This window comes from Sapajus apella, unplaced genomic scaffold, assembly GCF_009761245.1.
Source record: "Sapajus apella isolate SASKATOON/1434 unplaced genomic scaffold, GSC_monkey_1.0 scaffold142, whole genome shotgun sequence".
Classification (NCBI taxonomy): domain Eukaryota; kingdom Metazoa; phylum Chordata; class Mammalia; order Primates; family Cebidae; genus Sapajus; species Sapajus apella.
In genome coordinates this window covers 2,629,991-2,656,577 of record NW_022437082.1, presented here as the reverse complement: position 1 = coordinate 2,656,577, position 26,587 = coordinate 2,629,991, and the positions used below count along the sequence as shown (strand labels likewise).

Sequence of the window (26,587 nt, the reverse complement as noted above, 5' to 3'; positions counted from 1 at the left end):
CTCCTGATATATTAAGATGGTATAACTTTTTATTGTTTATTTTTTCTTTAAATTCTCTTAACAATGTTTTGTATATTTCAGTGTATAGGTTGTGCATATATTTTGTGAAATTTATATTAAGTAATACATGCTTTTTGATGCTATTATAAATAGTATTTTTTATACGTTTTAACTTCTGATATTTATTATTAGTGTATATAGATATAATTAATTTTTGTATATTGATATTGTATTTTATGACCTTACAAAACTTAATTAATAGTTCTAGTAGCTGTTTTGTTTGTTTTTAGATTCTTGGTATTTTCTATGCAGATAATTATGCTGTCTGGTAGTAAACACAGTTTCAATTCCTATTTTCCAAATTGTATCATTTTTCTTGCTGTGTTTATTTTATTTTATTTTTGCTGTATTTGAACTGGATAGGACCTCTAGTAGAATGTTGAATGGATGTGGCTAGAGCAGATCTCCTTGCCTTGATCTTCATTTCATTGCAGGAAATATTCAGTCTTTCACCATTAACTGTGGTGCCAGCTTTGGATTTTTCTCACTTGCCATTTATAAGTTTGAGGGAGTTCCCTTCTATCCATAGTTTGGTGAGGAATTTTATTGTGAATTTATGTTCATGATCTTGAATTTTTTTCTGTATCTATTGAAATGACCTTTCTAAGTGACTGACTTTTAAGTGTCGAACCACTCTACCAATTCCCATAGTGCCAATCTATTTGGTCACGAAGTATTATTCTTGATATATATTTGGGTTTAATTAGTTACTATTTTATTTAAGGCATTTTTTGTGTGTCTGCATTCATTAGATATGTTGGTCTTTAATTTTCTTTTTTTTACAATGCATTTATTTGGTTTTGGTAAAGAGTCACTCTAGTCTCATAAAATGAGTCGGGAAGTGTTTTTTCCCTCTTTTATGGGACAGTTTATGTAGAGTTAGTATTCTTTCTTCCTTAAGTACTTGGTGTATTAGGCAGGTGTTTCTTAAATATTAACTTACATGATCACAAGGTCCCACAATATACTGCCTGCAAGCTTGAGGACCAAGACAAGTCAGTCCGAGTCTCAAAACTGAAGGACTTGGAGTTCAATGTTTGAGGGCAGGAAGCACCTAGCATGGGAGAGAGATGTAGGGTGGGAGGCTAGGCCAGTCTCGCCCCTTAACATTTTTTTGCCTGCTTTATATTCGCTGGCAGCTGATTAGATTGTGCCCACCAGATTAAAGGTGGGTCTGCCTTCCCCAGTCCACTGACTCAAATGTTAATCTCCTTTGACAACACTCTCACAGACACACCCAGGATCAATACCATGCATCCTTCAATACAATCAAGTTGACACTCAGTATTCACTGTCATACTTGGTGTAATTCACCAGTTAAGCCAAGGTTTTTAAGTATGAATTTAACTGTAAATTTAATATATTTAATAGATAAAATGCTATACAGGTTGTCTATTTCTTCTCAAGTGAGAGTTAGTATTATGTCTTGCAAATATTTTGCCTATTTCATTTACATTATTAAATTCATTTCCATGAATTTGTTCATAATATTTTCTTATTATCCTCTGAATTTTTGTAAGATCTGTAGTGACCCACTTGTCTTCATTTCTAATAATGGTAATGTTTTCTCTTTTTTCTCATTATCTGTGTAAAAGTTTACTAATTTTATTTATGTTTTCAAAGAACCAGCTCTTAGTTTCATTGATTGTCTTCCTTCATTATATTTCATTGAAGTCTGCTCTTATTTTGATTACTTCCTTCATTTTGTTTTCTTTAACTTTAATTTGCTCTTCATTTGCATGTGTCTTAAAGTGGAATCTTAAACCATTGATTTGAGTTTTTCTCATCGAATATAAGATTTAATGCTATAACTACCCCTATCTGCACTTTTTAAGCTGCATTACATAGTTTTTTTGATAATTATATTTTTGTTTTGTGGCCATTTAAATTAGGATTTTTTCTATTATATTTTCTAATTGATCTCTGTAAGTTGGTTTTGTAACCTTGATAATTCTTTTTTTTTTGAATTATACTTTAAGTTGTGGGGTATATGCACAGAACAATGCAGGTTTATTATATAGGTATATACGTGCCATGGTGGTTTGCTGCACCCATCAACCTGTCATCCTCATAAGTAACCTTGAAAATTCTTACTCATTCTTATAATTTGTTGGTTCTTTTGAATTTTCTTTTTTTTTTCTTTTCTCCAACAGATGAGAACAATTTTGCCTTCCTTTTAACATTCTTATGTTAAGGTATTATTTCTTTTCTTGTTATTTTGGTTAAGAAATACAATAAAACATCGATTACTGATAGGGATGGGGCAATCTTCTTGTTTCTGTCTTGAGTGAGATTGTTTCTAACGTGTCTCCATTGTGTATGACATTTGCTCTAGGTTTCTTGGTAGATATTCTTCATCAGATAAAATAAGTTTCATTGTATTTCTAATTTGCTAAGATTTCTACCATGAATGAGAGGAAAATTTCATTGCATAATTTTTTTCTTCATCTATTGAGATGCTCCTATACTTTTTCTTATAATATGTTATTAATCTATTTTAAAAATTGCTGGTGGTAAATCAACTCCTTTTTTGGAATTGTGAATTGCATTGATTATTCAATATTAAACTGTCCTTTCATTTTTGAGAAAAATCTACCTGATTACAGATTATATGTGACTAGATTTATTTGCTTTCCCTTTAAAAAACTGCATCTATGTTCTTAAGTTGGTATTACCAATACTGTTCACTTTTGATATGAATATTGCATTGAGCTAAGAAGTGGTTTGTATAGCTTTCATCTTTTTCCAGTTTCTGGAACAGTTTGCAGAAGATAAGAATTAACTTTATTTTTATAGTGTAATAAAACTGATTTTGGATCCTGGTATGATCCCATTCTTTTTTTATTGCATGCAAAGTGTGAGGAGGGAGATTTGATAGTTAATCTCCTGGTTCAAATTCTGTTCAAATCCATTAGTTTTGTTTTTTGTTTGCTATTTGTGATTTGTTTTCCTAGGAAATTGTCCATTTTTTCAGTTTTTTAATGTAATGGCTGAAGTTATTCATAATATTCTCTTATGATTTTAAAAACGTTTTGTTTTTTGTTAAAAGCATATGATTTTTAAAAAGTTTTGGTTTTTGTTAAAAGTACGTGAGGTCTTAATTTAAAATCAAATGTTTCTTCACGATTTATTAAAAACAACAGCAAATCCCTGCCCAGCTTCCTAGGTATCTATACTCTATTTCTAAATAACATGCATATACTGATCCATCTTAATTTTAAATATTTATGCAAATGTATTAAGTTCCTACTCTGGAAGATAGGTATTCAGATTCTTTGAAACCTCCTCTACATATATAAGTTTCTTCTCCCACACCCATACTCTTTTAATTTCAGTATGACATTGATTTAATTTTTTGTTTATGTTATTATGATCATATCAATGCCACTTATAGCTGAGCCAGGTAACATGTTGTATTAGTTTCTCTTTGCTGCTATAATAAATTACCACAAAGTTAGTGACTGAAAACAACACAAATTCATTTTTTAAACAGTTTTGCAGGTTTTCCAGGGCTAAAATCAAGATGTTGGCAGGGCTTTGTTCGTTTTTGGAAGCTCTGAGGAGAACTTGTTTGCTTGGCTTTTCCAGCTTCTAGAGACGTCCTGCATTCCTTTGTTCCTAGTCCCTTCCTCCATATTCAAAGTCAGCAATGACCAGGCAAGTTGTTTTCATATCATATCACTCTGACACTGACTTTTCTGCCTCCCACTTCCACTTTTAAGGACCCTTGTGATTATATTGTGTTTACTCAGATAATCCTAAGTAATCTATTATAAGGTTAGCTGATTAGCTTCCTTCATTCCATCTGCTATTTAATTCCTTTTTGTCCTGTAGTGTAACATAATTGCAGGTTCCGAGGATTAGGACATTCACATCTTTGGAAGGCCATTATTCTGCCTACCCTATATAATAGCATTAATTTTCATTTTCTGTGCAAAGTTTAGTTTTGTTTTCATTGGAATAATTGTCTTTTTAAAATGTACCTATCATTTATGTACTTAGCTACTTCAAGCTCAAATGCTCTTCCAGTGTTGACATGTCTTGTCAGTAAATACAGACATAAAAGATATTTTATTAGTTTTATCTTATTGAAATTGTTTCTTTACTCTTCTGCCATATTACATAGATTGTAATATGGCAGAAGAGTAAAGAAGAGTAAAGAGAGTAAAGAGTAGAAGAGTAAGAGCAGAAGAGCAGAAGAGTAAAGAGCTTCTCTCTCTGCTTTGTTCATATATATCTTCCTGGAATCTCCATCACTATCCTTAGATTTCCCTCCTGTTTCTCTTGAGTTGAAAACATTGCTCCACTACCTTCTAGCTTCCAGAGTATCTGTTAGGAATTCTGAAATTATTGTTGAACATTTGTGCTCAATTTAGTCTTTCTTTCTCTTGAAACATGTAAGAAATTATTTTCATCTGTTGTGTTCTAACACTGTTGTAGGCTCTTGTGAACATATTTTCATCCATTGTGCTGATAGTCAGTTGACTTTCAAAAAAAAAGGCCTATGGGATTTTTAAAAAATATTTCATTGCTATTCTTTCTTATCCTCTCATTTACTCACTTTCACACTAGCTCTTTGTCCCTATCTCTATCTCTCTCCCTTTCCCTCCTAGTATTTTAATATTGGCCCTACTAGGTTGATTTCATTATTTTCTAGCATTTTCTGTTGTTCATCTCATGGTCTAAATGCTCTATATTTTGGAAGATATCTTCAACTTTATCTCCCAATACTTACATAGAGTTGTGCATTTCCTGTATTATGATTTTACATTCTAATGATTAAAATATATATATCCTTTGAATTTCCTTCTTTTATGGCAACTTGTTCTTTTTTTATAGATGCAATAGTGTGATCTCTGATGCTATTAATGATATAACTCTTTATGCTTCTTTCCTTCTTTTCGCTCCAAATTTCTTTTTCAGACATTTTGTTTCCTTGCTTATTTTTCATGTTGGAGGCTGTCCTCATGGGTCCTGTGTTCCTGGGTTATTTGTTCCTCTGTAAGAGTGTAACATTAAAAACTGATTGGAATTTGCAAAGTAGGCATTCAACAAAGGTCCAATATCCAGAATTGATAAGGAACCTAAACAAATCAAGAAGCAAAAATAATAAAAAATCTTTATTAAAAATGGGCAAATAACATGTACAGATCCTTTTCAAAAGAAGACATACATGTGGTCAACAAGCATATGAAAAAATGGTCAACATCACTCATCATTAGAGAAATCCAAATCAAAACCATAATGAAATACCAGCTCACACCAGTCAGAATGGCTATTATTAAAGAGCCAGAAAATAACAGATGTTGGCAAGGTTGTGGAGAAAAGAGAGAGCTTATACACTGCTGGTGGGAATGTAAATTAGTTCAGCAACTGTGGAAAGCAGTTTGGAGATTCCTCAAAGAACTTAAAACAGAACTACCATTTGACCCAGCAATTTCATCACTGGGTATATATGTAAGGGAAAATAAATCATTCTACCACAAAGACACATGTACTTATATGTTCATCACAGCACTATTCACAGTAACAAAGATGTGGAATTAATCTAGATGTCCATCAATGGTGGATTGGATAAAGAAAGTGTGGTATATATTCACCATACAATACTATGCAGCCATAAAAAGAAGGAAATCCTGTACTGTGCAACAACATGGATGCCACTAGAGGTCATAATTCTAAGTGAATTAATACAGAAACAGAAAACCAAATACAAAATGTTCTTATTTATAAGTAGGAGCTAAACATTGAGTACACATGGCCTCAAAGAGGGGGAAAATAACCATGGGTGCCTACTTGAGGTTGGAGGGTAGGAGGAGGGTGAGGGTTGAAAAACTACCTGTTGGTTACTATGCTCACTACGTGGGTGATGAAATCATTTGTACGCCAAACACCAGCAACACACACAATTTACCTGTTCAAAAAACCTGTACCTGTAACCCCTGAACCTAAAACAAAAGTTGAAAAAGAAAGAAAATGCTGATTAGAACTGCTGAGTGACTGGCATATTATCTGGTGAAGTTGTTTTATTGAGAACTACAATGTCAATGTCTTTAGGTCCTTTCCCTTAAACTGAGATGTTTCAATAGAAATGGATATTCTAAGTATCTTCTTTGGAAGATGCTGACCTAATTTCTTATGTTCTGAGTGATAAATAAGGTTGAAAGGGTCTTATGATATGTTGTGTTTTCAGTCTCATCTTTCTTTTCTTTTTATCCTTGTTGATTTGTGAAATATAATATGTATTTTTACTGGCACTTTAATGGGGTTTTAAGATGATGAAAAAACAAATGCATATGTTTGGTCAACTAAGTGGGAGGGACTCAAGACTTTTAGAAATTTTATAGTTTATAGATTTTTGTAGTTATTTTATAGTTATTTTCTCTTTTCAGAGACTGCACATTGTAAATTTGTAAACTCTTTTAGTTTAATATGCATGCAAGTATCTTTCTTTTGCCAGCATTCCTATATTATGGTTTAAATTTTGTGTGTCTGTACACATACACACATGGATATATATATATATATGTCTGTTATGTATATATATGTATATATACATATATATATTTGCCCATTATCACTCTTATTATATTCTAATTCTGGAATCACTATTAGGCTTTGGTTGGAGGTTGTAAGTCTCTTCTCCAGGTCTCTTAACTTCTCTTTTATCAGTTTCTTCATTTTTATCTCTTAAATGTTTTATTATGAGCCTATTCCTTAGAAATATCTTAAAATTCATTAATTATTTCCTTAGCCATATCAAATGTAGGGTTTATCTTGTCTTTTCAATTTTTATTGCAGAGTCTATAGCTTTAATTAGCAGGATTTTTATTTTTTAATATCCACCATTCTGATTCACATCTTTTTCATTTTATAACCTCTTGTTCTTGCTTTTCATAGATCTTGTTCTTTTAGTTCTTTAAGGATGTTAAGCATTCACTTTAAAGTTCTTTTCAAATTGCTGTATTTCTCTGGGACTGTAAGTTCACATTTGTTGAATTTGTTTACTCTTCTTTTAAGATAATATTTTATAGGTTTTGAAATTCTAGCTTGCTGTAAGCTTACCTCAAATGGGAAAATCTGTGGCTTTTCCCTTCTGCTATACTTGCTCCCCTAGGTCTGGCTGGATCAGGTTTTATTTGATCAGCCTCCAGTTCAGAACCACTTTTTATGTTGTCAGTTTGGGGCTTTTATTCCTTGAATATATCAAAGGTCAAGTTTTTGAGGCAGTGCTTGGCATATTGCAAGTCTTAGTTGCATAATTATCTCTACTGCCTACCTGGGCAACACCCCAGTTGCCAGTTGCAGCTTCTCGTGCAGGTTATAGCATTTTTAGAGTTATTCTGCCTAGGAGTACCTGTCTCATCTTTTGGTTTTCTGCAATGATCCAGCTCTGCTACTCTTCCATATATTCAATATTATTGGCTTATGTTACGCCACAGTAGTTGAACTTCTGGCTGCCTCTTCCTGTTTCCCAGTGGGTAAGTGGTTTTATCCTCTCCAACACCATCAGCAGCGTATTGCTAAGTTTATTTTTCTGTTTCAGCTGCATGGACGTATTTTTATTTCTATTTTTAAGAATTGTGATTGTGTTTTTACTTTTTAGTATATATTTTATGATTTAGTTATCATCACTATATTCTATGTTTGAAGCTGAGAGAGGAGGATTTTGTGTGAACTCAGATTGCTAACTTGACATGATGGTCCTTCAGCAGTTTTAGATGGGTAATAAATTCTCCTTCAGATAATGGCTGCTTACCGTTTGGGGGCTTAGTTATTAAGAATTCTCTTTGATTAGTTTCCTGTGCTTAATCTGTAATCATAGATTGCAACATTCATGTATCTGAGAATGGATTCACTCAGAAGAGGTTAAGCAGGCAGGTGTTTTTGACTCTGATATCAGGAACATTGAACTTGCCTACAGCAAGGGCCCCCATAGGTATCAAAGGAATTTTTATAGGTCAGGTGAGTGGCAATGGTTACCTCAGTAGGAGAGTCTTATTGTAACAGATGGGAGGAAGAGAAGACAGGAGTGTGAAAAAAGTCACGGTTGCCAGATTGGTGTTTGAACTTTAAATGGAAATAGGAAAATTAGATGATGAAACAACTATTTTTAGGTTGAAGACAATGGTTCTGATTGTTTCAAGAGGAATGAATGGGGCTAATGGAGGTTTTGCAATGGTTTGAAGTCATCTCTAAGGTGAGAAGGCATGATGCCATTGAATTGGAGGTGGTGGAAGGGGTATGATGTGGCATTGTCAGTGAGCAGTATGAGTTGAGGGTGGAGAAATAGAATTTGGCTAGACCTTAAAGGACCTTGTAGGCCAAATTCAAGGGTTTAGTCTTTTCCCCACGAGCAGTAGGAAGCCTTTGAATAGTTTTAAGCAAGGGAGTAAAGCAATCTGATTTGCATTTTATGGCCCCCTCTAGTTGCTGTCTGAAGAATACATTAATGCTGCAGAAGAGTAGCTGAAGTGAATGTGAGGCCAGTAATGCTGCTTTGGCTAAAATGGTATCTGGAAAGAGAGAGAGAGAGAGAGATAGAGAGAGAGAGAGGGAGGGAGGGAGGATGGGTTTGAGAGGTTTATTGGAGGTAGATTAATAGAAGTAGTGGATGGAATATTTAGCAAACACTTGTGTGGCTGAACTTATACTTTCCCTGCATTTCTTTTTCTAAATATATTTCCTACCAGTTTTCCTGATCTGTCTCATTAACCTGTGTGGACTCAGATATTGTTCTTAACTCTCTTTTAATTCAATTCTTTCTTATTTAATCTCTATTATTCCGCTTTATTCCAGTGACACAAGAGCTTGGCTGTGTTTTTGTGCTGAGATTCCCTATTCAATCACTCCATTTTCTTTCTTTGCTTTCCACATTGGTGACCCATTAAGTGAGTTCTTCATTTTCAGTAGTCTATTGTTTGTCTTCTATTTCTCGCTTGCTTTTAATCCATCTTTCTCAGTTTTCAGCCGGGACTAGCTTGAGAAAAAACCTCTCTTGCTCTTGGGTAGTGGGTGTATGCTTGGCAAATGTTTGCAAAAAAAAGGATCTCATTGTACAAGTGGCATTCCAGCTGCATTAGCACCCAAGCAGAAATAAGTAAATATTCAATTTTAGAACTCACTGTCACCTTTACTTGCGGAGTGATTTCCTCTTGCTTTCTGAGTCTCTGTTGGTACATATCAATGCAACCTTCCTCTGCTTTTTTTTGTCTAGTCTGCAGATTCCCCACTTTTAGATAAAGGCAGGATGCCTGAACTATGCACATTGCACATTCCTGTTTATAGCTCCTGTACCCTGGGGACAAACTACAAATCTGCAGTTACTCTTTAGTGTACAGCTTCATCTGCCTGACTGTAGCCCCATGGGCTGCTATCGAGAGTAGCTCTTTAGATGAGAGGAGGGACACCACAGCGTACCAGCTAGGGCTCTGAGTCACTGTCTGCAGGGTGCGTGTTTTGGAATCTGGGTGCTGAGTTAGAAGGGACTATGAGTCAGTGCACTGTTAGGATGGGGCCAGTTGTATATGGGGCCAGCAGCCTGAGGAGATTGTACACATGAGACAGAGTGTCTCTTCTTCCTTGGTGATTTACGTCTTAAATTACTGTTTCTAATTGATAGGCTTGTGAATCTCTAAGTGGCGTCATTGCTTTGCTAAGTACGTTGCAGGGGCAAGTACAAAAATACTTTTGGCTATTACCTGTATTATCATAAAAATATGTTTTGGGTCATATAAGCAATACAGATGGATGGGTGACAGCTCTCCAGGCGTTTTGGTGTGCTGAATCCCCAGCAAAGATTTGGCCATAGATATTGTAGCCAGAACTGACAAATTCAGTGTTTGCTTATTAGAACTGTTGTGTTATTGATCTCTGCAGAACTTCTCAGATAAATTTATTCCACTTCATGAGCCTCTTTCTTGAGAAGTTCTTGTTTTCATGGTGAGAAACAGAAAGTTTAAGCTTTCTTTTTAGCATCTATTTATTGAGTATGTGAAATATATCAGCTGACTGTGCTAGAAGTTAAGGATATAATGGTGACTCAGATAGACCTGGCCCCTGCTTTTTTGGAGTTCACAGTCTAAAAAGGAAGGCATACTTTGAATAAATAATTTTTTGGTGAGCTGAATGCTGGAGAAGTAGCAGAAAGTGTTATAAAGAAATTAAAAAGCAGACCTAGGTTAGTGGGGAATATGACAGGTAAATTTTCTTTAATGAAGTAATTCTGAAGCTTAGAATGTAAAGATCTATAGCTGTTTGCCATTTCAGTAGTGATAGGGATACAAATGGATAAGAAAACATTCCAGGAAAAGGGAAAAGGTTGCATGAAGGCCCTGATAATGGTAAAATTCATGTTATATTCTAGGAAGTAAGAGGTCAGTATGGCTGGAGTGTAGGGAGTAAGATGTGAGAATATAGATACAGAATATAAAGCAGTGTTTGGGCCTTATTCCAAGGTCATAGACAAGTCATTAAAGGATTTTAAACAGGAAATGATATAGTCAAATTTGCAGATTTCAAAGCAATTCTGACAGCAGGCAATGGATTCCTTGTCAAAGAAATCAAAAGTAGATATGGAGGGAGAATTAGGTGATGATAAATAATAATGATGACTTCATCTATGATGCTGCCAAAGGAGTTGGAGAACAGTAATCAAGAGACAGCATAACCTATCTGCATTATCAGGTTGTTGTGAGGGTTAAATGACTTAATAAATGTAAAGTGCTTAGAACAGTGCCTAACACAGATCATGTTTCATCTATTTTAAGAAGCCCAGTTTCTTCCCATATTTTAATATTTCCCAAATCAGGATGAGTCTTAGCTATCAATAACATATCATTGTCTATTTGGCAGCACTTTTATTTTACTTTATTTTTATTTTTTGAGATGGAGTCTCACTCTGTTGCCACGCTGGAGTTCAGTGGCACAATCTCGGCTCTCTGCAACCTCTGCCTCCTGGCTTCAAATGATTCTCCTGCTTCAGCCTCCCGAATAGCTCAGATTATAGGCTCACACCACCACACGCAGCTAATTTTTGTAGTTTTAGTAGAAACGGGGTTTCACCATGTTGCCCAGGATGCTCTTGGTCTCTTGACCTCATGATCTGCCCGCCTTGGCCTCCCAAAGTGCTGGGATTACAGGCATGAGCCACTGCACCTGTTGGCAGCACATTTAATGTGCTAGTGGCATAAAAATATTATTGTATCTGAAAATTTGTGGCAACTTAGATGAAATATGATAGTTAAGTGTCATAGACATATTTGTGGTTATCATTATTACCTCACTATTATTATTATTCTGCCAAAATCTAGTAGGAGATAAACTCAGGCACATGGAAATAACTAACGCAAAACCACTTAGAATAAGAACGAAAAAAGTACAGAGAAAGGAAGTGACAGAGAAAGTATAGTGGAGGTATACCTACCTGTTTTGAGAAACTGATTTTCATTATGGGAATTCTTAGAATTGAGATAGAATTTTACCATGCCCACCACAGGGTTGGGTCTAGCGTAGAACTGAGTATGATGTGTTGACTGTTACAGACTTCAGTTCTCTTGTAAATTAATCAATTCACCTGTGCTTGTGAATACATGGCAAACTAAGCAATAGGATTGTAAGAGTGCCTCTTGTAAAGACTGAAAATCTCTTAATCCAGAAAGAAGATTAGCTCTGTCTATCACAAATGCAGCTTCCTTTACATACTAAACATGATTCTAGTTTGTTTTACAAGATTTTAATCCTACCCACCCAGTGAGGTAGGTGATGGTATCCATTGTTCACATATGAGGAAATCAAGCCTCAGCAAGTCTAAGTTATTCTGATCTGGGATTTGAACTTGGTTTCTGTGTAACTCAAAAGTGTTTCCTTTACTCTTGGCTGTGTCTTAAAATGCCAGTTTCTGAGTTAAGGGAGAGAATCTGACCTTTCTTGCATGGACTTAAAAAATAATAGCTCCTCATTTCCACAACCAATATTTATTGATTGCTGATGTACCAGGCACTATATAAAAAGAAGATGATACAAGAGTTAAAAAACAAACAAACAAAAACAGAAAAAGAGGATCTTGCTTTTGTGGAATTTATAGTTTAGTAGTGGAAGATAGACATTATAAGTTTAGTTACATAAATAAATAATTGGGAATTATAAGAAGTCATAGGAAGGAAACCCGCTAAGTTCTGTGGTAGTGGAAAGCAGAAGAGATGGTGTTTCTAAAAAGATACTACTTAACTTGGACCTAAAGGATGAAAAGGAGCCTGTCATGCAAATTTAGATGAGGAAGAGTTTTCTGGGCATACACATGGGCTCTCAGATAGGAAGAAACATGTTTTGTTCAAGAAGTACACCAAGGAAAGAGGACAGGATAGGAATAGAGGAGCAGATCAGGACAACTCTCCTGCAGGTGACAGAGTATAAGCAGAAGTCAGGACAGCAGTTTAAAATCATCACTTTAGACAATTGATCAAACGTAACATCACAACATAAAAAAAAATCATGTGTCTCCTGATGTAATGCAGTAAGGACACAAAATTACTTACATAGTGTTCTTGCCCCAAAGCCATAACCCTAGTTTAATTATGAGAAAACATCAGGCAAACTCGGACTGTGGGACATTCTTTTCTCTTAAAAAATGTCATTTTAATGAAAGACAAAGAAAAATTGGGGAAATGTTCCAGAGTAAAGGAGACTAAAGAGATATGATAACTAAATGTGTGATCCTACACTGGATCACACATTTACCTAGACTGGTAAAAAGTAACTATAGAGAGCGTTATTAGGACAATTGGTGAAACTTAGAATCCATTACGACAATTGGATTCTAGATTAGATGATGGTACTGTATCAATGATAAACCTATTGATTTTGGTCATTGTATATAAGTGGGTTATATATAAGTAAGATACTGTTCTTAAGAAAAATACAAGACAGGCATGGTGGCTCACACCTGTAATCCCAGGACTTTGGCAGGCTGAGGTAGGTGGATTGCTTGAGTCCAGGAGTTTGATACCAGTCTGGGCTAACATAACAAGATTCCTTCTCCATAAAAAATAAAAATCTTAGCTGGGCATGATGGTGCATACTTTAGACTCAGCAACTCAGGAGGCAGAGGTGGGAGAATTACTTGAGCCTGGGAGGATAAGGCTGCAGTGAGCCATGATTGTGCTACTTCACTCCAGCCCGGGTGACAGAATGAAATCTTGTCTCAGAAAAAAAAAAAAAAAAAAAAAGAAGGAAAGAAAGAAAAAGAAAACATACAATGAAGTATTTATAGGTATAGAGGTACAATGTGACAAATGTCAACAAACTGTGAATATGGACAAAGAGTATATTCTGTTTCTGGAATTTGTTTGGAAGTTTGAAATTATTGCCCAACGAAAAGTAAAAACAAAACAAACATTTAAATAAAGCCACTTTGGGCACACCAAAAGTATATTATAGTAGTAAAGATGAATGATAAAAACAGCTTATACCAGGCAGTTGGTGATGGTGATGGCAGCTACTTTGGGGTGTGGTGGGGGAAAATTGGCCTGACATCATTTAGATGTAGAATGTTAAGTTTTACCTATGCTAATAACTTTTATTGTTTTTAAGATTACTCTTGAAACCATTGAAACCTTTCAAGTGGTGGGGGAGCTACTGACAAAGATTATAAAATGCTAAACTTGGCTACAGTGTGTAGGATGAATTAGAAGGAAACAACGATAGATTCTAGAAAACCAGTTAGCACAGTGTTATATACAAAGTAAGTGCTTAGTAAATATTTATTGTGTGATTAAGGCTTTAGAGGTGGCCAAGGGTGAGTTTGTGATGGCTTGAACTAGGGTTGTGGTGAAACATATAAAGAGAAACAAACGTTGTTGAGAAAGTGTCGGGGGGTAAAATTGATAAAAAATTAGATGAAGTAGACATGGGGGCTGCTGGAGAGGGAGATGTGAAAGATGACTTGTAGGTTTCGGATCCTGCAGTTGGGTAGATGATGGTACTGTTCACTGAGATAGGGAATGATGGAAGAGTATTTGATTTTGGAAGAATGCTGGGATCTAGAGAAAATTAATTCAATCAAATAGTTCAGAAATAAAATGAGAAATAAATATATACAACAAAAAATTACTCTCATCACAATCCCTATGAATCGTTCTTTTCCCACAACCCTAAAATTGCTAACTTTTAAATTAATATATTAGTTATCCTCCCACAGTTTTAAATGTTGTTTTAGTATGTGTTTTTCTGATTGCTATTGAGGTTGAATACATTTTTACATTTGTTATCCATTTGTAATATTCCCTTGGTAATTATTTATCCACATCCTTTGTTCAACTTTGTATTTTCTTTGATATTTTAATTCCTGATTCATACTAGCTCCTCATATATCAAGAATGTTAACATTTTTTTCTAAACCCTAGTCTGTTGCTTAGCTCTTATTTTATTGATTGTTTTTTGTTACAGAGAAGTGTAAAATTAAAGTGTACATAAATATCATCTTTCCCAAGTTCATAAAAATATGCTCCTATATATTTTAATATATTCAGTATTTGTTTTTCATATTTAGCAGCATTTCATTCCGTTGTGGATAAAGACCTGACTTTATTTTCTAAAAGGATACATTTGCCCAGTACAACTTACTGAATAGTTCATAATTTCCTCATTGATCATAAATTGTTTTTTCACCTTACTCTAAATTCCTGTATGCATATAAATCTGTTTCTGGAACCCTTGATTTAATTTCACTCATTCTTTTTCCATTTTTACCTCAGTACCAAACTTTAAATTTTTCAGGTTTTTAAAAATAACGAATTCATGCACAAGGGTCATAATTCAATACAAAATTGTCTACAGTGAAAAGTAAATCTCTTTACCATTTTTACCCAAGTGTTTACCAGTTCCCCTCTGAGGAGGCAACACCTATCACCAGTGTTTTTGTGCATACACATAATGACACACAAATATTCTAGTACTATAATGCTTCATTTCTATAGATTTACCGTATTTGTTGTTCATTATTAGGTGGAATAACTTCTCATAGCATTTTTCAAAATATAATTGCAAGCATTTTTAAATAAATGTTAAGCTTGACAAGTTTTTAATTTATTTTTAATTGAGAAATGAAAAATGTACATATGTATGGCATACAACATGATGTTTTGAAATATGTATACATTGTGGAATATCTAAATAGGGTTAATTAATGTATGTATTACCTCACATCCTTTTGGTGAGATCACTTGAAATCTACTCTTCTAGCAAGATTCCAATATACAATAGAGTGTCATGGACTATTGTCACTGTGTTTTATAATAGATTTCTTTAATTCATTACTACTCTTGAACTGAAATTTTGTATCCTTTGACCAACAGTTCCTCAATCTTGAAGAAAATTGCGTTGAGAATTTTATTGGAAGTACATTACATTATAGAAAATCTTGAAACCATAGATATCTTTAAAATAATTCACTCTCTGCAGTCAGAAACATACTATATTTCCATTTACTCAGTAATTGTTTTGTTTAAAGTAAACTCTCTAAATTGAAGTATAGCATACATGGAAAAAATGCAAAATCCTAAATGTACAGCTCAATGAATTTTTATTAGATGTAACCACTATCTGGATCAGAAAAATAAAAATAAAAATAATACACTAGAACCATCTCTTCATGTCTTTCTTGGTCATTGTCTATACTCCCCCACAAAGATAACTAATATCCTGATTTCTTGTACTAGTTTCACTTATTTTCAAACTTCATATAAGTAGAATAATATCCTTTTGTAGTCCAGTATGTACTTTCTTGGTTATGACTTGTTTTACTCAACATGTTTTTGAGATTCATCCATGTTGTTGCAAAAGCTATAGTTCATTAATTTTTAGTGCTATGTAGTGTTCTCTTCTACAAATATACCACAATTGTATGTCCTTCCTACTGTTGATAGACATTTAGGTTGTGTCTCATTTGATAATATTATAAGTAATGTTGCAATAAAACGTTTGTATACATTTTCTTTTGCTGAACTCATGTTCACATTTTGTTGTCTGTATAACTAGGATGATAATTTTTGGGTCATAGGGTATGCATATTTTCAACTTACTAGATATTGCCAAGAAGTTTCCAAAGTTTTTGTTCAGATTTACACATCCACTGGCAGTGTATGAAAGATCCTATGGTTTTCTATCCTGTCCAGCAATTACTAATATTATACATTTACATTTTAGCTATTATAATATGCTTGTTTTAGTATCTCATCATTGCAATTTAGATTTACATTTCCCTGATGACTTATGAGATTGATAATTTCATATACTATTTGCCATTTGGATGTTCTTAAACATTTTTTGAAAAGTTTAATCAAATCATTTGTTCATTTGTCTATTCAGTTGTCTCCATTTTTTTTTTTTTTTACTGATTTATAATTCTTTATATTCTGAATACTAGTCCTCTCTCAAATATATGTATTGCATATATCTTTTTCCATACCATGGGGCTTGCCTTTTCACCCTTATTGTTATTGTCTTTTGATGAACAGATATTCTTAATTTTAATTTAGTCTAATTGATCAGACTTTTGCTTTATGGCTAATTTTTTTTGTTCTCTTTAAGGAATACTTGCCTACCTAAATATCATGAAGATATTATGTTATCCTCTAGAAGCTTTATTGTTTTATTTTATGCAAACACACACACATATATATTTAATGATATATACATAGCAAGTCTTCACTTAATGGCATCAATAGGTTCTTGGAATCTATGACTTTTGTGGAAACAGCATACTGTACTACAAAACCAATTTTACTGTAAGCTAATTGATATAAACAAGTGCTAAATTTCTATGGTTTACAGTATGTTGTTTCCTTGAAAATTGCTGTTTTCAAGAACCTATTGACAACATTAAGGTGAGGACTTATTGTACCTATATGATGAAGGGTATATAGTAATTGTATATATAGGTGCTGTGTGTGTGTGTGTGTGTGTGTGTGTGTGTGTGTGTGTGTAATGTATACAAATCAATGTATTAGTCCATTCTCACTCTGCTATGAAGAAATACCCAAGACTGGGTAATTTATAAAGGAAACAAGTTTAATTGACTCACAGTTCTGCATTGCTGGGGAGGCCTCAGGAAACTTATAAGCATGGTGGAAAACAAAGAAGCAGGCACCTTCTTCACAGGGCAGCAGAATCCAATTACCTCCACCTGATCCTGCCCTTGACATGTGGGAATTATGGGGATTACAATTGAGGTGAGATTTGTGTGGGGACACAGAGTCAAACCATATCAATCAATATGATTAATTTCTTTGTATGGTGTGTGGTAGGGTTCAAGAATTATTCATTTCTATGTGGATATCCAAAAATTATCCAATTAGCCTGGTAGTATAATTCCTTTTTGTCCTTTTCCTTCTAAATTTTAGAATTGGGTTGCCAATTCCCACACAGTAAAGGACGTCTTGGCATTTGTTTTGCGATTGCACAAAATCTATGGTCAATTTTGGGATAATATTATTTTTACAAATTGGAATCTTCTAATCTGTGAACATGGCATATCTGTCCATTTATTATGTTTTTATTTTCTAGTGTTATTTGATGCTATTTTAAATGTATCTTTGTAAAAAAATCACTTTCTAACTATTTTTCGTGGTATTTAAAATATAATCATTTTTTGAATATTGACCTTGTGCTCAGAGGTATTGATGAATCCATTTATTAATGCTGCTAATTTGTTTGTAGTTTCATTAATTTTTCAAATAATTTAATTCTGATTTCTTGATTTCAAGTTTTTACAAATTTCATATTTTTCTTGCCTTATTGTATTGCCTAAGAACCTCTAGTACAATGCTGAATGTAAGCAGAGACCGTAGGCATCTTCAATTTCATTCCTGACCTTAGGGGGAAATTTCTCATTATTTCACCATTAAGTATGATTTTCACTATAGAGTGTTACAAATACCCTTTATCGGATTAAGTAAGTTTCTATTTTTAGTTTGCAAATACTTTTTTAAAAAAATGAATGGGTATTGAATTTTATGAGATTTTTTTTCTACATCTATTGAGTTGATCATATATTTTTCTCTTTTAGTCTGTTAATATGGTGAACTGCACTGACTGATTTTCCAGTGTTAAACCAGCCTTTTATTCTTTGTATAAATCCTACTATTTGTATTATTTTGCAACACAGGATGGGAGCTATGTGTATACATGTTTGTGTATATGTGTGAGTTTTAAAATTTTTACATCCACACTTATCTATGAGATTGGTCTTCAATTTGCTTTTTTCTGTCAAGTTTGTATGAGGTTTTGAGATTAAGGTTATGTTAGCTTTAAAAATGAATTGGAATGCAAAACCTTTTTTTCTACATTCTGGAAGATATTATGTAAGACTGATGCTATTTATTCTTTAAATGTTGAGAGAAATTCACTGGTAATGCCATCTGGGCCTCAAGTTTTCTTTAGGGGAAAGTCTTTAGTGATAGATTCAATTTCTTTAAGAGTTATAGAAGTATTGGGATTTTTTATCATCTTCTTTTGTCAGTTTTAAGTTATGTTTTCAAAGAAATATGTTTCTCTAAATTTTCATGTTTTTTGGCATAAAGTCCATTTTAAAATTATGCTACCCCTTCTCTCTTTAGTGTCTATTGGATCTGTAATGATGCCCTCCTTTCCATTTCTAACATTAGTTGTTTGGTTATTTTTATTTGTTATTCATCAGGCTTGCTGGTGGTTTTTAATTTTCATTGGTTCTTTCATACAACCAACTTTTGTGTTTGCTGGGCCTCTTTATTGTAGATTTTTTATTTCATTGATTTTTGATTTTATATTTATTTTGTTTTTTCTATGTTTTTGATTTTAACTTGCTTTTATCCTATTTCAGATGTATAACTTTATCTTACTATTTCAGATGTATAATTTCAGATGTATAATTCACAGATATATATATATATATATATATATACTTCTTTTCAAATATGTGTATCTAAGCCTATAAATTTCTCTCTGATAATGGCTCTGTTGTATCCCAGAAATTTTATTTGCCATATTTTCACTTTCAGGTAGTACAAGATGTTTTCTGGTTTAATTTGGATTTCTTCTTTGCACCATGGTTTACGTAGGAGTAATTTGCTTAATTTCCCAATTGAAGTGATTTTCTATTTTTTATTACTTGTTTCTAATTTAATTAAACTGTGGTCAGAGAATATATTTTGACTTCAACCATTTGAAATTGGTAGTGGTCTGCTTCATGGCCCATTCTACAGTAAATTTTGTTTAGGTTAAATATGCAAATTAAAAATGAAATTTTTGTACTTTTGGGTATTTGTTTTATGTATGTCATTTAAGTTTGTTAATTATTTTGTTGCAATCACATGTATCTTTACTGGTTTCTGATGGCCTGTACTATCAGCTACAATTATCACACCCTAAAATCCAGTTATTGCATATTTAATATTAGAATATCTATTTTTTCATTTTTATAGATCCCAGTATTGTATGAACATTTCCACTATGTCTATTTTCTTAAAAAATGAGTCATCATTGTTTTATTGGCCTTGTGGTTATTACAGTATATAGATTGCATCTGAGGCTTTTTCTAGTATTTTCTTTTCCTTTCTGAGTCTTATCTCATTATTGGTAATTGTTGTTTGAATGCTGGACATTTTAAATGAAAACAGAAAAAGCCCTAGCTGATGTTATTTTTAAAATGTTTTTTATTTTGAAATAATAAACTCATGAAAGTTGCAAAAATAGTGCATAGAGATCTATGAACTTTTTAATTAGATTCACCCAGTGGGAATTCTGATATGACAGTAGTACAATATTAACTATACCATATACTTCATTAATATTATTATATTGCAACAATAAAGGAATGGTTTTACATGCACTCATTTTTGTGTATATGTGTCTATGTGTATAGTTCTATGCAATATAATCCCATGTATAGATTTGTGTAATCGCCATCACAATCAAGATAAAGAACTGATCAATAACCATAAATATAAAATCCCTTGTGTTACCCTTTATAGTAGTATCCATCCCTATCTTTCCCTGGAACCATGAATCTGTTCCCCATCTCTATGATTGTGTCAGTTTGATAATATTACATAAATGTAATTATATACTATGTAACTTTTTGAAATTGGCTTTTAGAAAATTAATAGACTTTATATTTTAGATTAGTTTTAGGTTTATGGAAAAATTGAGCAGGAAGTACAGAGCTCCTATATATTCTTTTCCTCTTCTCCATCCTAGTTTCTCTTATTATTAACATCTTGCATTAATGTGATACTGTTGTTACTATTAATGAGCCAATATTATATCATTATTATTAACTAAAGTACATAGTTTGCATTAGGGTTCACTCTTTGTGTTGCACAGTTCTATGAGCTTTGAGAAAATGTATAATGCATTGTATCCATTATACAGAATAGTTTCATTGCCCTAATAATCCCCTGTGGTCCACCTACTTAACTCTCCCTCTTTTCCTCCAAGCCTTTGGCAACCACTGATCTGTTTAGTCTTTATGTAGTGTTTTCCAAAGTGTCATATAATTAGAACCATACAGTCTATAGCATTTTCTGATTGGCTTCTTTCACTTAGCAATCTGTATTTAAGATTCCTCCATTTTTTTTTTGGTGGTTTGATAGCTCATTTTTTTTAGTGCTGAATAATATTCCATTGTTTGTATGTGTCACAGTTTATCTTTTCACCTACTGAAGGACATCTTGGTTGCTCCCAAGTTTTGGCAATTATGAATAAAGCTGCTGTAAACATTTTTGTGTAAGATTTTGCATGTAAATAAGCTTTCAACTCACTTGGATAAAAACCAAGGAGTGTTATAGCTGGGTCATATGGTGAAAGTATGTTTAGTTTTGTTAGTAACTGCCAGACTATCTTCCAAACTGGTTGTATCATTTTGCATTACTAGCAGCAATGTGCAAGAATTCCTGTTGTTCCACATCCTTATCAGCATTTTGTGTTGTCAATGGTCTGGAGTTTAGCCACTGCAATAGAAGAAAGTGGTATTTCATTGTTGGTTTTTTTCCCCCCATTTATTTTATTGCATTTTAGGTTTTGGGGTACATGTGAAGAACATGCAAGATTGTTGCACAGGTAGACACGTGGCAGTGTGATTTGCTGCCTTCCTCCCCATCACCTACCTCTGGCATCTCTCCCTTTGCTATCTCTCCCCAGCTCCCCACCCCTCACCGTCCCTCCCCTATTTCCCCCCAACTGACCCCAGTGTGTAGTGCTCCCCTCCCTGTGTCCATGTGTTCTCATTGTTCAACACCTGTGATTTCCTAATGACATATGATGCCGAGCATCTTACTGTATGCTTATTTATCATATGTATACTTTCTTTGGTGAAAGAATGACACTTTTACTAAGCATGATGATCTTGAGTTCCATTCAAGTTACTTCAATACATGCAGCAGTACTTGATACCAGTAATTGGTTCCTTTTCTTTACTAAGTAGTATTCTGTAGTATGAATGTACTAGAAACTGTTTATTTACCTGTAGAAGTATTTTTGCATTGTCTCCAGATTGATGCTATTAAAAATAAAGGTGATGTGAACATCCATGTACAGGTTTTCATGTGTACATAAAAATTCCATTTCTTTGGGATAAATGTTTAAGAATGGCATTGATACATCTTATGGTATATGCACGTGTCGTTTTTAAGAATCTGCCAGTTTTCCATAGTGCTTTTACTATTTTATATTAAATGAGAATCGTTTTTTTTAAATTTTGCTTTGCAAGTCTGTTGCTAGTAAATGGAAATACAATGTATTATTTTGCATATTGATCTTGTGTTCTGTGACTTTGACAAACTCACTTATTGGTAGGAGGTTTTTTTTTTGATTCCTTGGGATTTTCTACATAATAAATTGTTATCTGCAAATAGAGACAGTTTCAATTCTTTCTTTCTGTTCTGTAGGCTTTTTGTTTCCTTTTTTTCTCCTTATTGTACTGGTTAGGATTTCTAATATTATGTTAAATAAAAATAACAAGAACAGACATCTTTGCCTTGATTCTTGGAGGAAATAAATAATTGTTTCACCATTAAGTATGATTTCAGCTCAACGTTTTTTTCAGGTGTTCTTTATAAAGTTGAACAAATTTTTTTCCATGTCTAGTTTGCTGAAAGTTTTTTTTTTAATTATGAATGGGTATTGGATTTTGTGAAATGATTTTTCTGCATCATATGGTTTTCTCTCTTTAGCATGTTGTCATGGTGGGTTAAACTGACTGATTTTCAAATGTTCAACCAACCATGCATAACTGGAATAAATCTTAGTTAAGATGTATAATTAATTTTATATTTGATGGACTCAATTTGCTAATGTTTTCTTGAGGATTTTTGTGTTTATATTCATGAAGGATATTTGCCTATAATATTCCCCCCCCCCTTTTTTTGTACTGCCCTTGTTTGGTTTTTGGAACCAGGGCAATACTGGCCTCATAAAATATGTTTATTACTATTCCTTCCTATTCTACTTTTGAGAAGAGATTTTGTTGAATTGGAGTTATTTTTTCTTTAAATATTTGGTAAATTCTCTAGTTAAGCCATCTGTCTGGGATTTCATTCTTTAAGGTTTATGGTGAGAAATCAGCTGATAATCTTATTGAGGATCATTTACATATGATAAGTTGCATCTCTCTTGCTGCTTTGAAGATTTTTTGTTTTTGGCTTTCAAAACTGTAATCATAAAGTGCATTAGCCTGCGTGTCTCTGAATTTATTAAACTTGAAGTTTTTTGTACTTCTTGGATGCATAGACTCATGTCTTTCTTAAAATTTGGGAAATTTTCAGCCATTACTTCTTCAAATGTTCTTTCTGCTCTTTTCTCTCTCCTCCTCCTCTGAAACGCCCATTATGCAAATGTTCCACATGTCTCTTAGGTTTTATTATTATTCTTTTTAAAGCCATTTTAAAGTGTACATTTCAGTGACATTTAATACATTCACATCATTGTGCAACCGTCATCACTATCTGGTTCCAGAACACATTTTCACCCCAAAAGGAAACCTTATACCTATTAAGCAGTTACTCCCCATTCCCCTCTTTCTCAAACCCCTCACAAACACTAATCTTTATTTTGTCTCTATGGATTTACCTAATCTGGATATTTTGTATATAAGGAATCATAACAATATGTGGTCTTTTTTTTGGTCCATTTTCTTTCACTTAATGTTTCCTAGGTTCATCCATATTATAGAATGCATTAGTACTTCGTTTCTTTTTATGGCAGAATAATATTTCATTGTATAGTTGCCACATACTCACAATGTGTATGTCACATTTGTTTATCTATTCATCCATTGATGAATATTTGTGTTGTTTCCATCTTTTGTCTATTGTGAACTATACTGCTATGAACATTCATGTAGAATTTTTTATTTGAACATGTGTTTTGAATTCTTTTGGTTATATATCCAGGAGTGGAATTGCTGAGTCATATGTGAGTTCCATGTTTAACTTATTGAGGACTTACCAAACTGTTTTTAAACAGTAGCTGAGCCATTTTGTATTCTCATCAACAATATGTAAGGGTTCTAGTCTTTCCATATCTTTATGAACTCTTGATTTTATCTTTTAAAAATATCACCATCTTAGTGGATGTGAAGTGGGATGTTACTATGATTTTTATTTGCATTTCCTGTTGGCTAAATGATGTTGAACATTTTTTCATGTGCTTGTCATTTGTGTATTTTTTTTTAGAAATGGTTATTCATTCCTTAGCTCACTTTAAAAAAATTGGCACGAAGCTGGTAACTTTATGTGATTCTTTTTTTAAATAATGGCTTTATTGAGATATAATTTACATACTGGAAATTACCTGTAGCCCTTCTTTTAATTGAGTAATTGACTTATCATTACTGAGTCGTAAGAGTTCTTTATAGATTGAGGATACTAGGCCCGTTTCAGATAGATGATAAGCAAATACTTTCTCCCATTTATGAATGTCTTTTCACTCTCTTGATTGAATCGTTTGATGCACAAAAGTTTTTAATTTTGATGGAGTCCAATTTATCTATCTTTCATTTTGTTCCTTGTAGTTTTGTTGTCATATCTAAGAAACCATTGCCTAATTCATATTCATGAAGACTTACCTCTGTTTTTCATCTAATAATGTTATAGTGTTAGCTCTTAAAGGTAGATGTTTGACCCATTTTGAGTTAATTTTTGCATATGGTAAGTGAAAAGGATCCAACTCCTTTTGCATGTGGATATCCAGTTGCCCCAGCATTTTTCTTCATTATTTTTTCTTTTTTCTCTTCAGAAAATAATCCCAATTGAACTATATTCAAGTTCAATGATTCTTTTTTTCTGCCACTCAAATCTACTGTTGAATCTTTATAGTAAAATTTTCATCTTTTATTGTACTTTTTAACTTCAGAATTTTTATTTGGTTCTTTTTTTGTTACTTACTTATTTTGGTTGTTGTTCGTTTTTGAGTCAGTCTCACTCTGTCACCCAGGCTTGAGTTCAGTGGCATGATTTTGGCTCACTGCAGCCTCCACCTGCTAGGATCAAGTGATCTCCCACCTCAGCCTCCCAAGTAGCTGGGACTACAGGCACACACCACCATGCCCAGCTAATTTCTTATTTTTTTAATTTTTTAGAGATTGTGTCTCACTATGTTACCCAGGCTGGTCTTGAACTCCTGGATGCAAGCAATCTTCCCACCTTGGCCTCCCCAAGTTCTGGGATTACAGATGTGAGTCACCACATGCAGCCTTGGTTCCTTTTTATAATTTCTGTTCCTTTATTGATAATTTCTATTTGGTGAGACATTTTTCTCCTGGTTTCCTTTAGTCTTTACTCATGGTTTTCTTTAGCTTTTTGGACATTTTAAAAACAGTTTATTTGAAATCTCTTCCTAGTAAGTCCAATGTCTTAGTTTTGTTGAGGGACAGTTTCTATTAATTTTCTTTTTTGTTGTGAATGACACAGATTTTCTTGTATTTTTGTGTGATTTGTATATTATTTTTGGGTAAATGTTTTTGAAATAATATTCATTTTGAATATTATACTGTGTTCACTGTGGAGATTAAATTTTGCCGCCTCCCCAGGATTCATTATTACTGCTTTTTTGTGAGTTTCTTTGTTTAATGATTTTTTTCTAAACAATTTATTTAATTTCTTTATTGATTAAAATGTTTATTTTAAATAATTATGGGTATATAATAGTTCTATATGTTGATGGAGTATATGTGATGCTTTTATTTTTTAAAGTTTAAATAAAAATTTATTAATTATTATGGATACATGTTAGTTATACATATTTATGGGGTACATATGATGTCTTGATACAGGCATACAATGTGTATTGATCCAATAGCATAATTGGGGTACCCATCACCTCAAGCATTTTTCATTTATTTGTGCTAGAAACATTCCAATTTCACTTTTTTTGTTATTTAAAAATATATGATAAATTATTGTTAGCTATATTCAGTCTTTTTTACTATCAAATACTACCTCTTGTTCCTTCTATCTAACTGTATATTTGTACTTGCTAACCGTTACCTCTTTATCCTTGCCCCCACAACCCTTCCCTGCCTCTGATAACCCTCATTCTACTCTCTGTGTTTATTAGTTCAATTGTTTTAAGTTTTAGTTCTCACAAATGAGTGGGAACATGCAAAGTTTTTCTTTTTGTGCCTGGCTTAGTTCACTTAACATAATGAATAATGTCCTCCAGTTCCATCCATGTTTTTGCAAATGACAGGATTTCATTCTTTTTTATGACAAATAATATTCCTTGTATATATGTCCCACATTTCCTTTCCCCATTTATTCACTGATGGTCTTTAGGTTGATTCTCTATTTTGCCTCTTGTTAATAAAGCTTCAATACACATGACAGTGCAGATATCTTTTTGATAGACTGATTTCCTTTCTTTTGGATATATAACCAACAGTGGGATTGCTAGGTCATATGATAGTTCTCTTTTTATTGTTTTAAGGAAGCTTCATACTGTTCTCCCTAGTGGCTGTATTAACTTACCTTTCCACCAACAGTGTATGAGGGTTGCCTTTTCTTCACACCTTTGCCAACATTCATTATTGCCTATCTTTTGTTCATTTTTAAATCATATTTTTTTGGTATTGAGTTGCTTGATATCCTTATAGGTTCTGGTTATTAATCTCTTGTCACATGGGTAGTTTGTAGATGTTTTCTTCTATGGGTCCCTCTTTGTTGATTGTTTCCTTTGCTGTGTAGATTTTTGGCTTTATGTGACTCCATTTGTCCATTTTTGCTTTGTTTCCTGTGCTTTTGAGGTCTCAGTCAATAAATCTTTGCCCAGACCAATGTCCTGGAGTGTTTCCCTAATGTTTTCTTTCAGTAGTCTTATAGCTTCATATCTTAGGTTTAAGTTTTTTTTTTTGAGACAGAGTTTCACTCTTGTTACCCAGGCTGGAGTGCAATGGTGCGATCTCGGCTCACCGCAACCTCCGCCTCCTGGGTTCAGGCAATTCTCCTGCCTCAGCCTCCTGAGTAGCTGGGATTACAGGCACGCACCACCATGCCCAGCT

General features: G+C 33.4%; 1 protein-coding gene across 3 annotated transcripts in view; it reads left to right on the top strand.

Annotated features, from left to right (window-relative positions):
• Positions 1–26,587, top strand: part of GABRA3 (gamma-aminobutyric acid type A receptor subunit alpha3) — a 250,190-nt gene that overhangs the window by 15,211 nt on the left and 208,392 nt on the right. The window lies entirely within an intron of this gene.